This window comes from Oncorhynchus mykiss, chromosome 4, assembly GCF_057628025.1.
Source record: "Oncorhynchus mykiss isolate SJ-2025 chromosome 4, ASM5762802v1, whole genome shotgun sequence".
Lineage (NCBI taxonomy): Eukaryota > Metazoa > Chordata > Actinopteri > Salmoniformes > Salmonidae > Oncorhynchus > Oncorhynchus mykiss.
In genome coordinates, this window is record NC_143025.1 from 45,381,301 (window position 1) to 45,396,929 (window position 15,629).

Genomic DNA, 15,629 nt, shown 5'->3' on the forward strand with positions numbered 1-15,629 from the left:
TCAGGTTAGAAACAATGTAAAACAAAATGTAATTTGAGTTAGTAAAGCCGCATACAAACATGGTCTCTTTTTTGCTTTCTTGAGTAAGGCAGCTCCAAAATGTCTCAGCCTAGCTCAGTGCTGTCTGTTGTGATGGGGCTAGCCAGCAGAAAATGCAGAGCTTGGCGCTTGATTGGCTCAGTTTCCTGTCATGATTGGCTCAGTTTGTCACTTCTAAGGTGAGCTCGAAAATGTTAGCTCCTCATTATATTAGAAGTCCCCATCCAAGAAGGCTCAAGGTCATTGGCCACAGATATAATGACAACAAATCACGTTATATCTACAGTAGCTTTGATTGGACTGATCATGTCAACATCTTACTTTCAAAGTCCATCTACTGGAAAATCCTTTTTAATCCTTGTCATATGTTGGATTCTGGGTTAAACTTGGAACATCGCTATCCTAGAGACATGACACATCAGAAGTAAGACTATAGTATCTGAGGGGTGATAGAGAATGGTTTTAACATCAGAAGTTAATGGTTATCTGTAGGAGACAGATGGCTTTCGGAATGTGCTGGGTGGACGGGAGGAAGTCACAGGATTGCTATAGGGGATACAGATGGACATCTGTGGATTAGACAAATGAGGGGTTGAGGTCAGGTCAGATCCCCTTAAGGGAGAAATTATTGTTTATTACCCTATTACTTCGTCTTCCTGTCAAACCATAAAAGATGTAAGGAATGGAGAGAAGGAGGAGTGCCTAAATTGGAGTACATATACTTGTGGTAGTGTAAAGTTGTTTTGTCTGAATGCAGCTGTATTGACCCTTTCGAAATAATTAAACTTGGTTCAGCTTTCATAATGTCCATTCAGTGTTTTACTCTGAGAAATAGAACCTAAAACATGTTAAGAGAAATAATGAAGAGAAATTATAGATATAATGTGCTCGGTGCTCATCGGCCATTGTACATAATGATTACACAACAAGTCGGAAATCACAAATTCAACAATGAGTTGTTTGGAAGGAATCAGTGGCTAACTGTAAGTGTTGCAAGGAAACCACAAACGCCTGCTATTCAATGGAGGGGCTGTGTTTTTTTTCAGAGTTCCCACCATAAATCCAGAGAATGTCAGACTTTGATGACAAAATTTGCCTACTATCTCAATTGTCAGTAGAAATCACATTTGCTTAAGCAAGTCTGCTATATCAGCTATGTTGTTTTAAAGGCTGTAAATGAGGCTGAACTGTTTTGCTGCCAGACAGGTTTAGCAGTGGTAAGATGTTGGGACTCTGGTGTAGGCCATAACAGATTTATGTAGGCCCTAACACATTGTGGCACCATTTGTCACTGTCATAGTGCAACTAATGTATTGTTTAGTGTTGTGTTGTGAAGTGGCTTTGCTGGCATGCATCCCACATTTTTGGGTTTGCCCCACCAAGATGTACATGCTAAAATCGTCAAAGCTGTAATTGCTGCCTAAGGTGCTTCTCCAAAGTATTGACTTATGGGGTGTGAATACTTATGCAAAGTAGATATTTAATTTTCAATACATTTTCCCAAAACTCTAAAACATGTTTTTACTTTGTCATTACGGGGTATTGTGTGTAGATCAGTGAGAATATATATATTTTTTAATTAATTTTGAAGTCCGACACAACAAAATGTGGAATAAGTCAAGGGGTATGCGTACTTTCTGAAGGCAATGTAATCTGCTGATATTTATATTATAGCTAGAATTAAAATTTAAACTATATTTTTTTATGGATTGTGCTTCATTTTAAAACAGCCCTCCATAGATACTCAGAAAGCTTATTTCAAATTTGAGGAAAGAACATTCATGTAATGTTGAGGAAAACTTGATTGAGGAATCAGGCAGAACTCCTTTATAAGAGTTTATTCAAGAAATTGCAGGGAAGTTCACACTCAGGATGAAACTGGAGAGGAACTTAAAAATTTACAGAATTACACAGTAATTTATATACTTCAACTACACAAATAACTGCTTACCCCTCTATAGGTGCAGGCAAGCTTACATGAGAGATAATGAGAATTGTGCTCCACTCCCATTATACAAACAAGAACAGGTTCTAACCATTTCTCACAGTTTATGTGTCTAAGATAAGATATTTAGAGCCCAAACAGACAGAACAAGAATTTAGCCTGGTTGGACATTTTAGTGCGCTAAAGATAAGGTGCCAATAACAAATAACTCATTTGTGCACCATATGAAGAGTGTACTCTACAGCAGTAGACAAATAATAGTAAATAGTACATATTCATATACATATACATATTCAACTCAAGCATTTACATAGCATGTAACAAAACCATTTTACCCCATCAATTGCCCCTTTTATGCTTTGGTGTTCCATAAGCATAACCAACCTTTGTATACACTGTCAGATAGGGTTTTAGACATTTGATTGAACATTCTAAATGGAGAGTTACATAGAAAATATTTTATAAAGGTCAGGGTCATTTCTATGGCAATAAGCACTATCACTGCCTAATGGGCAGTCTCCTTCCTCACTAAAGGGACACACCTCTGCCAAAGTGGAGACATCATGTAGTTCTTGAGTGATTAATACAAACTGCAGTGGAGGAACAATTTTATGCTAAATGACTAAAAGCCAGCTACAACCTGGTTACTTTGCCATGCACCTTAGAGGTTGCTGCCCTATGTACATAGTCATGGAACACTGGTCACTTCAATAATGTTTACATACTGTTTTACACAATTCATATGTACAGTTGAAGTCGGAAGTTTACATACACTTAGGATGGAGTCATTAAAACTCGTTTTTCCACCACTCCACAAATTTCTTGTTAACAAACTATAGTTTTGGCAAGTCGGTTAGGACATCTACTTTGTGCATGACACAAGTTATTTTTCCAATAATTGTTTACAAACTGATTATTTCACTTATATTTCACTGTATCATAATTCCAGTGGGTCAGACGTTTACATACACTAAGTTGACTGTGCCTTTAAACAGCTTGGAAAATTCCAGAAAATGATGTCATGGCTTTAGAAGCTTCTGATAGGTTAATTGACATCATTTGAGTCAAATGGAGGTGTACCTGTGGATGTATTTCAAGGCCTTCCTTCAAACTAAGTGCCTCTTTGCTTGACATCATTGGGAAAATCAAAAGAAATCAGCCAAGACCTCAGAAATAAAATGCTAGACCTCCACAAGTCTGGTTCATGCTTGGGAGCGATTTCCAAACGCCTGAAGGTACCACGTTCATCTGTACAAACAATAGTATGCAAGTATAAACACCATGGGACCACACAGCTATCATACCGCTCAGGAAGGAGACGCGCTTTGTCTCCTAGAGATGAATGTACTTTGGTGCAAAAAGTGCAAATCAATCCCAAATGACCTTGTGAAGATACTGGAGGAAACGAGTACAATAGTATCTATATCCACAGTAAAACGAGTCCTATATCGACAGCAAGGAAGAAGCAACTGCTCCAAAACTGCCATAAAAAAGCCAGACTACGGTTTGCAACTGCACATGGGGACAAAGATCGTAATTTTTCGAGAAATGTCCTGTGGTCTGATGAAACAAAAATAGAACTGTTTGGCCATAATGACCATCAATATGTTTGGAGGAAAAGGGGGACACTTGCAAGCCGAAGAACACAATCCCAATCTTGAAGCACGGGGGTGGCAGCATCATGTTGTGGGGGTGCTTTGCTGCAGGAGGGACTTGTGCACAAAATAGATGGCTTCATGAGGCAGGAAAATTATGTGGATATATTGAAGCAACATCTCAAGACATCAGTCAGGAAGTTAAAGCTTGTGGGTCTTCCAAATGGACAATGACCCCAAGCATACTTCCAAAATGGCTCAAGGAAAACAAAGTCAAGGTATTGGAGTGGCCATCACAAAGCCCTGACCTCAATCCTATAGAACATTTGTGGGCAGAATTGAAAAAGCGTGTGCGAGCAAGGAGGCCTACAAACCTGACTCAGTTACACCAGCCTTGTCAGGATGAATGGGCCAAAATTCACCCAATTTATTGTGGAAAGCTTGTGGAAGGCTTACTCGAAACGTTTGACCCAAGTTAACCAATTTAAAGTCAACGCTACCACATACTGATTGAGTGTATCGAATCTTCTGACCCACTGGGAATGTGATGAAAGAAATAAAAGCTGAACTAAATCATTCTCTCTACTACTATTCTGACATTTCACATTCTTAAAACAAATTGGTGATCCTAACTGACCTAAGACAGGGAATTTTTACTAGGATTAAATGTCAGGAATTGTGAAAAACTGAGTTTAAATTCATTTGGCTAAGGTGTATGTAAACTTCTGAATTCAACGGTGTATTTCTACTGTTCAAAAGTTTGGGGTCACTTAGAATTATTTTATTTTTTTTAAAGAAAAGCTTTTTTTTTGTCCATTAAAATAATAGCATATTGATCAGAAATACAGTGTAGACATTGTTAATGTTGTAAATGACTATTGGAGATGGTTAAACGGCTGATAAAAAAAAAATGGAATATCTAAATTTTTTATTTAACTAGGCAAGACACTAGGCTACCCTGCCGCCCGAATAGGCGTAGATATTCCATGAAAGGCCAGCATCCTGAAGTTGCCTCTTCACTGATGACGTTGAGACTGGTATTTCTGATCAATTTGATGTTATTTTAATGGACAAAACATTTGCTTTTCTTTCAAGAACAAGGACATTTCTAAGTGACCCCAAACTTTTGAATGGTAGTGTATATATACAGTGCCTTGCGAAAGTATTCAGCCCCCTTGAACTTTGCGACCTTTTGCCACATTTCAGGCTTCAAACATAAAGATATAAAACTGTATTTCAACAACAAGTGGGACACAATCATGAAGTGGAACGACATTTATTGGATATTTCAAACTTTTTTAACAAATCAAAAACTGAAAAATTGGGCGTGCAAAATTATTCAGCCCCCTTAAGTTAATACTTTGTAGCGCCACCTTTTGCTGCGATTACAGCTGTAAGTCGCTTGGGGTATGTCTCTATCAGTTTTGCACATCGAGAGACTGACATTTTTTCCCATTCCTCCTTGCAAAACAGCTCGAGCTCAGTGAGGTTAGATGGAGAGCATTTGTGAACAGCAGTTTTCAGTTCTTTCCACAGATTCTCGATTGGATTCAGGTCTGGACTTTGATTTGGCAATTCTAACACCTGGATATGTTTATTTATGAACCATTCCATTGTAGATTTTGCTTTATGTTTTGGATCATTGTCTTGTTGGAAGACAAATCTCCATCCCAGTCTCAGGTCTTTTGCAGACTCCATCAGGTTTTCTTCCAGAATGGTCCTGTATTTGGCTCCATCCATCTTCCCATCAATTTTAACCATCTTCTCTGTCCCTGCTGAAGAAAAGCAGGCCCAAACCATGATGCTGCCACCACCATGTTTGACAGTGGGGATGGTGTGTTCAGGGTGATGAGCTGTGTTGCTTTTACGCCAAACATAACGTTTTGCATTGTTGCCAAAAAGTTCAATTTTGGTTTCATCTGACCAGAGCACCTTCTTCCACATGTTTGGTGTGTCTCCCAGGTGGCTTGTGGCAAACTTTAAACAACACTTTTTATGGATATCTTTAAGAAATGGCTTTCTTCTTGGCACTCTTCCATAAAGGCCAGATTTGTGCAATATACGACTGATTGTTGTCCTATGGACAGAGTCTCCCACCTCAGCTGTAGATCTCTGAAGTTCATCCAGAGTGATCATGGGCCTTTTGGCTTCATCTCTGATCAGTCTTCTCCTTGTATGAGCTGAAAGTTTAGAGGGACGGCCAGGTCTTGGTAGATTTGCAGTGGTCTGATACTCCTTCCATTTCAATATTATCGCTTGCACAGTGCTCCTTGGGATGTTTAAAGCTTGGGAAATCTTTTTGTATCCAAATCCGGCTTTAAACTTCTTCACAACAGTATCTCGGACCTGCCTGGTGTGTTCCTTGTTCTTCATGATGCTCTCTGCGCTTTTGACGGACCTCTGAGACTATCACAGTGCAGGTGCATTTATACGGAGACTTGATTACACACAGGTGGATTGTATTTATCATCATTAGTCATTTAGGTCAACATTGGATCATTCAGAGATCCTCACTGAACTTCTGGAGAGAGTTTGCTGCACTGAAAGTATAGGGGCTGAATAATTTTGCACGCCCAATTTTTCAGTTTTTGATTTGTTAAAAAAGTTTGAAATATCCAATAAATGTCGTTCCACTTCATGATTGTGTCTCACTTGTTGTTGATTCTTCACAAAAAAAATACAGTTTTATATCTTTATGTTTGAAGCCTGAAATGTGGCAAAAGGTCGCAAAGTTCAAGGGGGCCGAATACTTTCGCAAGGCACTGTACATTACCAGTCAAGAGTTTGGACATACCTCATTCAATAGTTTTTCTTTAATTGTACTTTTTTCTACATTGTAGAATAATAGTGAAGACATCAAAACTATGCAATAACACATATGGAATCATGTAGTAACAAAAAAGTGTTAAACAAATCAAAATATATTACAAATTTGAGATTCTTCAAAGTAGCCACCCTTTGCCTTGATGACAGCTTTGCACACTCTTGGCAATGTATATTTGTGTGTATGTATGTGTGTCTGTAAATATATCCAGTGGAAGAACACATGAGTTTAAACTTATAATCACCATCCATGTGTTCTTATCAACGTAAACCTCCTGGAGACCATGGCTAGGGGCAAAGAGAGACAGGCCCTGAGATTTCTGTCTGATCTGGATGGAACCTACAAGCCAGAAGAGGAAAATCATTGTGAGTTTTTGTGAAGTGAATTGAAAGACATCAAACACTAAGTTAATGTGAAAATAGATGGTTTTGATTTTATTAGACATAATAAGAAACCTGTGGCGTGCTGGTATGGGAGGTTGTTGATGGGAACTTCCAATCCATTGACCTTCACCAATACGTCATTGTCCTTGGGGTACATGTCAATATCACTGGAATAATTGTAATCAATTGTAAAAAGGGAATGCAATTCCAAATGAAGCTCAGAAAATGTACAAGGCATCTCAACTGTCTGCCAAAGATGAGTCAGCGTTTGAAAATGCATTGCTATGGCTTAGCATGTTTTAATGCTCCACAGTATTTTGGACAATTGTAAACAAAAAGCATAGTGTATATTTGCTGTACTCACATGTCAGAGATTTTCACAATGATGTGGTTTTGTTTATGAAGGTTATCCTTCTTCAGCAGAACCATGAATTTCAGCTCTGTGGTGCAATCCTGAGCCAAAACTTGGTAGCAAGAGAGGGGCATCTCGTTTTTGTATCTCCTGTTGTTGAATGTGGTCAGTGTGCCTCTGACCATGCTGCATTCAGCTGGAGTCAAGAAAAATAAGAATCATAACACCATTCATTACACAGTTTGCCATTTTGTTTTTGTAACAATTATATTTGCCTCTTCTCACCTGCGCTGGCTTTGGAAAACATGTAGTTGATCGGAGACTGAAGAGAAAAGTGTGAACTTCAGTAAAAAAAAAATAGGCCTAAGAGTACTGAGTGTTTTCAGAATGACATTCAGAGTTCTCTCAGAGGCAACAGCCACAGTCAATTTGATTTGCTTAACACTGTTCTTGAGCCTGGCTCATTCCTGCATAGAGAGACGCACTAGGGAGGTACTCAACCAACCTGAAACATTTCAAAGGCATTTTCATTTACTGTATTGACTTATTGAAAATAGTTAGTTGAGCATTATTTCATACAGTTTAGTAAATACTAGAGCAAAGTAAAGCCTAGAAATGTGTCTTTATAATGAAGTGAGTAACTGTATTTCTTTATGTAGCGCTTCAGGCCATGGGGAAGTTTGTCCCCTGTCAGCTTCACACGGAATGCAGGGTCTAGACCCACAAGACCAGTCTCGGCTGTGATTTCAGTCTCAAATTCCTTGCACTCTACACCCCAGGCAAACTTAGCCTGAGACAGATACAAAATGATGTGTTTATTTTATTATGTTGGTTATGACCTCAAGCAGTATAGAATGAAGCAATGCGACATTACAGTACAGTGGCATTGGAGACATGGCCTTTAGTCTTACCATAACTTTGTGGTTGCTCGGAAGAACACTGTCAGCACAAATTCTCCATTTGTCATTTGGAGCAAGGTTAGACAGGATGATTTGCAGTCTAAAAGTAGCTTTGTCCAAGTAAGTAGCAATCTGGTATCCCTGCCCGTCATTGTCAGCTCTTTCTGCACGGATGAGGATGGTCACGGCTGGGGCAACAGCATTGCCAAGGTATTTGGCCTGAAAAGACACAGTTCATTATTGTACTCACTCCCATTGTCAGCAATGGAGAGTAAGTATACACAGCCCCAGTTGTGATATAGAAGTTTTACCCATTTGTAGATTCTGCTGGAGGTTCTTACTTTAGAGTTTGGATGCTGCAAGCAAAATAAGTATACCAACTCAGGTATAATATATTCAAGCATCATTAATAGCTGCACATATTGTATGTGCACTATATAAACATTACCAGGTGGACGTGGTTCTTGGAAAACTTCATGTCAATGACTTCCTCCTGTAATAGGAAGAGCAGTGAAAATAGAGTAATTTAGGTAACTGCTTGAAAGTTCTGCCTCACCCTTCAGATGCGGGAGCTGGAAGAGCTGTATTTGGAGGTACAGGACATAGAGGAGCTCGAGCTCAGTTTGCTTTTGCTGCTGCTGCTCTCGCTACTGCTGCTATGGATTGTCTTAGACCTCTTGCTGATTGGAGATGCATTCACATCAATGATCTTACTCTTGGCACGAGAAGATGAGGATATGGATTTGGAGGAAAACGGATGGAATGACAACTGCTGGAGCGAGAGCTGCTAGAACTGGGGGAAGATCTGCTACCATACTTCAGACCAAGTACCAGGATTTTATTGAGCTTCAACAGGACAGTTTTTCCCTCTGGAGCTTTTTTCTCTTCAGTCATGGTGGTGACTTTGATTATCTTTACTGTGGCCTTGGGTCCCAATTTGTACTCACTCAATGACTGGACCAGAAGCTGCCCGCAAAGAAATATAGATACAATTGCTTCTCTAAGATAATTTCTATTTTTTTTATTGTATTGATAATTGTGTATTGGATGTAAATCATGAATATATCTTGCCTGGTGACACATCAACAAGGACTGAGTGTTTCCCAATCCATGCATAGAGAGGACAGTTTCTGATGAAAGCAGCGCTCTGACATGCTGACCAGACCGGACACGTCGCGTGCGCGAGCATCGCAAAATACATTTAGAAATCCATGTTATTCAATTATTGCACCCACACTGATCGCGCGCACCAACAAGCGTCTGCGATGCCAAGGGCTAAAATAGAACTCCTTTCTATTTCTGACGCAGATCGTGCTGAAAGTCCTGCCTCTCCCATCTCATTGGTTTATAGAAGCAGGTACCCACGTGCCATCTCCTTATTGTTTATACCCACGTGGGTGATTGAAAGACAAAATGTTTTGCCGGTTGTCATGGTAAAAGTGTAGATACCAATCACCATATAATTTCAAAGATGAAAAAGCCTGGAAAGAGGAGAGATGACTAGAAATGATTCGGTTGGCCGTTTTATGTGTGGATTAATTGTCAGAGTAGAAGACCTTGTGCATTTCAGGTAAAATAACAACTCAATGTTTATATCCCAGGACAAATTAGCTAGCCACAGCAAGCTAGCTAAATAGGACAAATTAGCTAGCAAGCTAACTAGCTAAATTGCCATACATGTTTATTGCTTTTCGACCTATCCCCAAATTAATGTCATTGGTTCAGAGTTTGTTTTGATATTTTAACCTGCGTGTTGTGATCACGTTGGGTGTAGGGGGACAAAATATTTGCGCACGATGGCGCAAGCTCGCAGCCGGTTTGGGTTCCGTGTGAGATTCAATCTCAGCACATGCCTTGATTCCGAAGAATTTGGATTTAGCACACATTCATTCTTGGGCATGAAGTTGGAAGGTATATCATTGTAAGTGATTTCAGATGACCTTGACTGAAAAAAAGACAAGACGGGAAAGAGATTAGAGGTCATTACTACAAGAAGAAATGGCTGCTGAAAAGTAGTGTCAAAATAGAATATTAATCTTACCAAACTACCAATCATATAAGATACAATCTTAGATGGGAATATCTCCTTTGACAGCTATGATACATATCTGCTGGTTGGGAGAATACCAAGAGTGTGCAAAGTTGTCATCAAGGCAAAGGGTTGCTACTTTGAAGAATCTCAAATATAAAATATTTTTTGATTTGTTTAACACTTTTTGGGTTACTACATGGTTCCATATGTGTTATTTCACAGTTGTTATATCTTTACTATTATTCTAAAGTGTAGAAAATAGTAAAAATAAAGAAAAGCCCTTGAATGAGTAAGTGTGCCCAAACTTTTGACTGGTATTGTATGCACCTTGGTGTAAACTTGGCCTGCAGCTGAATGTTTGTCTTTAAAAAAAATATGTATATATTTAACCTTTATTTAACTAGGCAAGTCAGTTAAGAACAAATTCCTATTTACAAATACGGCCTACTCTGGCCAAACCCGGTGGATGCTGGGCCAATTGTATGCCGCCCTATGGGACTCCCAATCACGGCCGGATGTGATGCAGCCTGGTCTTCATGAGCTGGGATTATGGTGGCTTGCACTATGAAAATGGGAATGGATGAATGTAGCCAATGTGACTATGAAACCCAAGATGAATTAAAACAACAACAGCATTACTAATTCATTACATTCTTGTTGGTGAGCACATACCATTGACAGTTGCTACGGCAGCAGTATAGAAGCTGAGCTCTATGGGCACCCCAACAGCGGTGGGGAAGATGCAACGAACCTCGGCAGCCGGCAGGTGCTTAGCATAATAAAAAGCATCCCCAGACAGCAGTGCTCTCATGGACAACTGTTCCTCTGTCTGAACAGCAGGTCCAGTTGCAAGCTGTAGAGAAACAAACATTAGCCATTTACCTAGATGTGATGACATAAGACCACTGTGAAAGTCAACTGTGAAAGAGGTTTAAGAATTTCCAGCTTTCCTGATCATAAAGTAGTATAAAGGAGTATACTACATACATGAATTACCTGTTCGTTGATGGCCTTGTCGATGTTGCCAAAGGCAATTTCCTGTCTAAAGAACTTCACGTACACGGAGGCCAAGGGCTCGGTTGAAGGCAGGGACCTCCAGTCAGACAGTTGTGGATAGATTAGTAGAGCAAAGCTGACTGATAAACTTAATCAACTTCATTTAAAAAACCTAATCATTGATTCTTTGGAGATACATTTGTGAGATTAAGTGATCTTTGGTACTTACATCCTTAATGACACTCTTCATCTTGGTGATCCTGTCAAGATTTTTTAGGATCCTTGGGAATTTTCATAAGAGCCTCCTGGATTCCCTCGGTTCTCACTCCAATCTGAGAAAGATCGTTAAAAGAGGGTTTTGGAACTTCTGAATTGTAATCTTTTTAAATGGTTTTGAATAACAGTTTTTACCTCCAGAACATCAGCAGCTGCTCCAGCAAAGTAGGTGCGGGCTTTAGCCACAATGGCTCTCGGGAAAATGGTAGCAGCATCATTGATGTAGAAAGCACTGGGAGCAGCACCCATCATCAGGGAAGCTTAAGAAAGAAAACAATCATTATGCCAACATATGAGAGAGAAACCATTAAGATTGTAGGAGTTCAGTTCATGAGGCTTTTACAATGCTAATAATCCAGGTGGGTGGCTTTGCTGAAACGGAAGCTCAGTCAAATTGTAGGCTTAGGATCTTGAATGCAACATTGCGGGCAGCAGCACTAAAATGGGAAAATACAATGCAATTGGATTCAAATGCAGATGCAAATCTAGACGACATGAATTGAGAAATTGAAGAGTGCTCTTACACTGGGGTAAAGTCAGGGGCGGTGCACTTGGTCATGGCCTTCATGAGAGAGTTGACAAAGCTAGCGACCTGCAGATTGGCATCCTTTGCTACTGCATCTGCAAGAGTAGTTGCCAGAGTCATGAGAAGCTTTGTTTCGAAAAGCACAAAGGTGGCAATCATAAGGAGCTCTGGGTGAAGAGCCTTGTGAAGAGCCTTGTACTTATAATAATAAGTACAAATTCCAAACGTAACATAACTTACCAAAGTTAAAATATTGACTCGCTATACGATGGAAAGAAAAAGAAAGACATTATTCACTACATACTATTTCAAATGAATCAGAATGGCAAAATTATATGATCTCAAAAGCAATGTACAAGGGCTAGAGTCAGTGCAAGGACAACCACTCTCATGGCCGGTGGAATATTAGGAACAACAGTCCGAGACTTTTAAAACAAAACTTTTGCTAACCATGCCTGTTTCATAAGTATATCATTAACAAAAAATGGATAGCTTGGCCAAGTTGATTTGTTGTTATTTGGCTCAGATTGTAGAGATTTGATTAGATGTCAATCTGCCTTTCAGATGTCACCCTGCCTTTCGTGTTGAAAAGATCAATGTCCAACCTACAAAAAAATGTGTTGTTCACCTTTGCATTTCCATTCTATCTTAATAAATTGTTGACAATAACTATTTTTATGTTTTAATTGTTAGTTAAGCCATTTTCAGGATATTTGCATGAATCTAAAATAATTATAATTCTGTCATTGTCAGAATGCTTGCTCTTAACAGCATTACCCACATCTAAATGTATAACCTTACAAATGTATATTCTTTCTTCCTAATGATGTTATGGCAGGAACAATTCTCAAGCAAAACTACAGTGCCTTCAGAAAGTATTCACACCCCTTGGGGTTTTCTATGTTACAGCCTGAATTAAATGGATTAAATTGTGATTTTGGGGGTCATTGGCCTACATCCAATACCCCATAATATCAAAGTGGAATTATATATTTTTTGAAATGTATACAAATTAATAAAAAATGAAAAGCTGAAATGTCTTGAGTCAATAAGTATTCCACCCTTTTGTTATGGCAAGCCTAAATAAATTGTAAAAATATGCTTAACAAGTTGCATGGACTCACTAATTTGTGTGTTAAACATAATTTTTTAATGACTACCTCATCTCTGTACCCCGCACATACAATTATCTGTAAGGTCCCTCAGTTGAGCGGTGAATTTCAAAAACAGATTCAACCACAAAGACTAGGGAGGTTTTTCAATGCCTCGCTAAGGGCACCTAAAAATATAGCAGACATTGACTATCCCTTTGAGCACAGTGAAGTTATTAATTTCACTTTGGATGGTGTATCAATATACTATGTCACTACAAAGATACAGGTGTCCATCCTAACTCAGTTGCCGGAGAGGAAGGAAACCACTCTGGGATTTCACCATGATGCCCAATGGTAACTTTAAAACAGTTACAGAGTTTAATGGCTGTGATAGGAGAAAACTGAGAATGGATCAACAACATTGTAGTTATTCCACAATACTAACCTAATTGATAGAGGATGCCTGTAAAGAATACAAATATTTGAAAACATCCACCCAGTTTGCAACAATGCACTAAAGTAATACTGCAAAAACTGTGGCAAAGTGTTATGTTCGAAGCAAATCCAATACAACACATTACTGAGTACCACTCTCCATATTTTCAAGCAAGCCGTGTCATGTTATGGGTATACTTGTAATTGGACTGGGGAGTTTTGGACTGGAGTTGTTACCAAGAAGACAGTGAATGTTCCTGAGTTGCCGAGTGAAGTTATATATATTTTTTACATTTTCACATACAAACAACATTTTCTATGATTACTTTATAATACAGTCTATCGTTGAAGTATTTTTTCTTCATAATTCAACTTCAAATTGCAACATTTTGAGTAAACACCCACACTGTCTCCTTTCATGTTAATAAACAGGGTGTCTCAACCTGTCACTAATATGTCACTTTGTTCTGACCTGACCAACATTCAAACACATTTTTGTTGTATCCAAGGTTTTCAATGGTCAAATTGACTGCTCATTCTTGTAAAGGTCACATGAGTGACCAGTGTGGTTTGTTCTGTATTTTAATTGTGGATGTACAATTCCAATGGATTATATTATGTAAATCAGTTTGGTTCACATGTTCAATCACATGAATGGATTTCATCCAAAGTGGACAATATCATGCAAAATTATAAGAAACTCTAAAATAGCAATAATAGTTTGTATTAACAGTGAATACTCTTTGTATTGTAATAATAATCTAAATTAGGATACTTTGTAAGTAGACTTTGTATATGGATTCATCATATAACAATATTATTAACATGTTATTTATAAACAACATCACATTTTTTGCAAAACAATCACACATGCTAGGGATATTTCAAGATAAATAAATAGTCAAAATATAGCTTTTAACAAAAAACTTGAATGGAAATCCATAAACTCATACCAGATACAACTGAACCAAACTCAAACAGTACATTGGTCAGCTGGCCAGAAACACTCAGCATGAGCTGACCACAGATTCCACCAAGTCCGGCATTTTCCCAGGGAAATGGACATGTTGTTCTCTTCTGACTGGACTCCCTGCAAAACACAACCAAAACCATTTTGACTGAACCACTGGTCCATACTAGTGTCTCCAGTAGGGGGAGGCATAACCCTAACTTAAGCTACAGGTGTGAGAGACTGCCATGAGTTACTAGGGAAGCTCCCTAGGTTTTTTAATGTCAATTCAATGCTAAGAGTTGTCCCTGAAGAAGTAGCAACTACAGTAGCATAGATGCCCTTCTCCAATAGAAGTCCAACTGAAGATAGGACAATCACCCTCTGCAGGGAGGGGACGTAGAACTCAATCAGACTTACTCATGAAAGTTTCAAAATGTCCAATTTCGAAATTTGGTAGTGCACCATCAGTTTTTCTCTTGTCATGACAGTCATTGCAGACCTTAGAGCTCTTTAGGACTGGTCAGAAATGTCCATATCAACTAGCCCATGTCAGCTAACTTTTTTTGTTTTGTTGTAATGTTTGAGTAACTCAGATTCATCACATGAACACACATAAACATGGTAAAATTACAGGAAATTAGCTTTATAATTGGTAAACAATATTCACTACAGCTCTAATGGGCCCACCAGATAGTAGCATAGGCCTGCAGCCATACTTACATAACATTTTTGACAAAGCTAAATGTGGAATTGCTTTAAGATGGTCATACCAAGGATCATTTAGATATTTGATTTTGATTAAAAATTACATTTAAACAGTACCAGTCAAAAGTTTTGATGTCTTCACTGTTATTCTACAATGTAGAAAATAGTAAAAATAAAGAAAAACCCTTGAATGAGTAGGTGTGTCCAAACTTTTGACTGGTACTGTTAATCTTCTGTTTGCTTATTTCACTTACCTCGACATCATCGCTTTTCAAAGTGTAAGGACGTGAACACATTCGTATCACCAACCAATATAGATACAGCCTCTTCCACAGTGAAAAGTCGTGGCCTCATCGGCGGCGTCGTTTTGAGTAATGTTTTATTTTTAATTTTTAAGTCAAATGACAGCATACCCTGTTTCCGGTTGATGACAACCGCCACATAAATATGACAACAAGTTGTTAGCAAGTTAATTTTGCGATATTGACACAGATATTATTGGTCGAAAAACTTGAGCGTTCGAGGCCACTACAGTAATTTAAAGAAAGGCTGTTTGATGGCCGCTATAGGACCTAA

The 15,629-nt window shown here is 38.6% G+C and overlaps 1 pseudogene across 1 annotated transcript; it reads right to left on the reverse strand.

Moving 5' to 3' along the window:
• Nucleotides 1-6,212: 6,212 nt before the first annotated feature.
• On the reverse strand, nt 6,213-12,857 carry LOC110521860 (vitellogenin-like; annotated as a pseudogene). The gene is made up of 15 exons (XR_016495002.1): nt 11,866-12,857; nt 11,685-11,778; nt 11,477-11,601; nt 11,297-11,397; nt 11,057-11,178; nt 10,742-10,922; nt 10,507-10,631; nt 9,109-9,217; nt 8,605-9,003; nt 8,050-8,261; nt 7,732-7,928; nt 7,424-7,479; nt 7,151-7,334; nt 6,859-6,953; nt 6,213-6,742 (listed from the first exon to the last, which is right to left on the reverse strand). The product of XR_016495002.1 is annotated as a vitellogenin-like (transcript).
• Between the last annotated feature and the right edge of the window lie 2,772 nt (nt 12,858-15,629).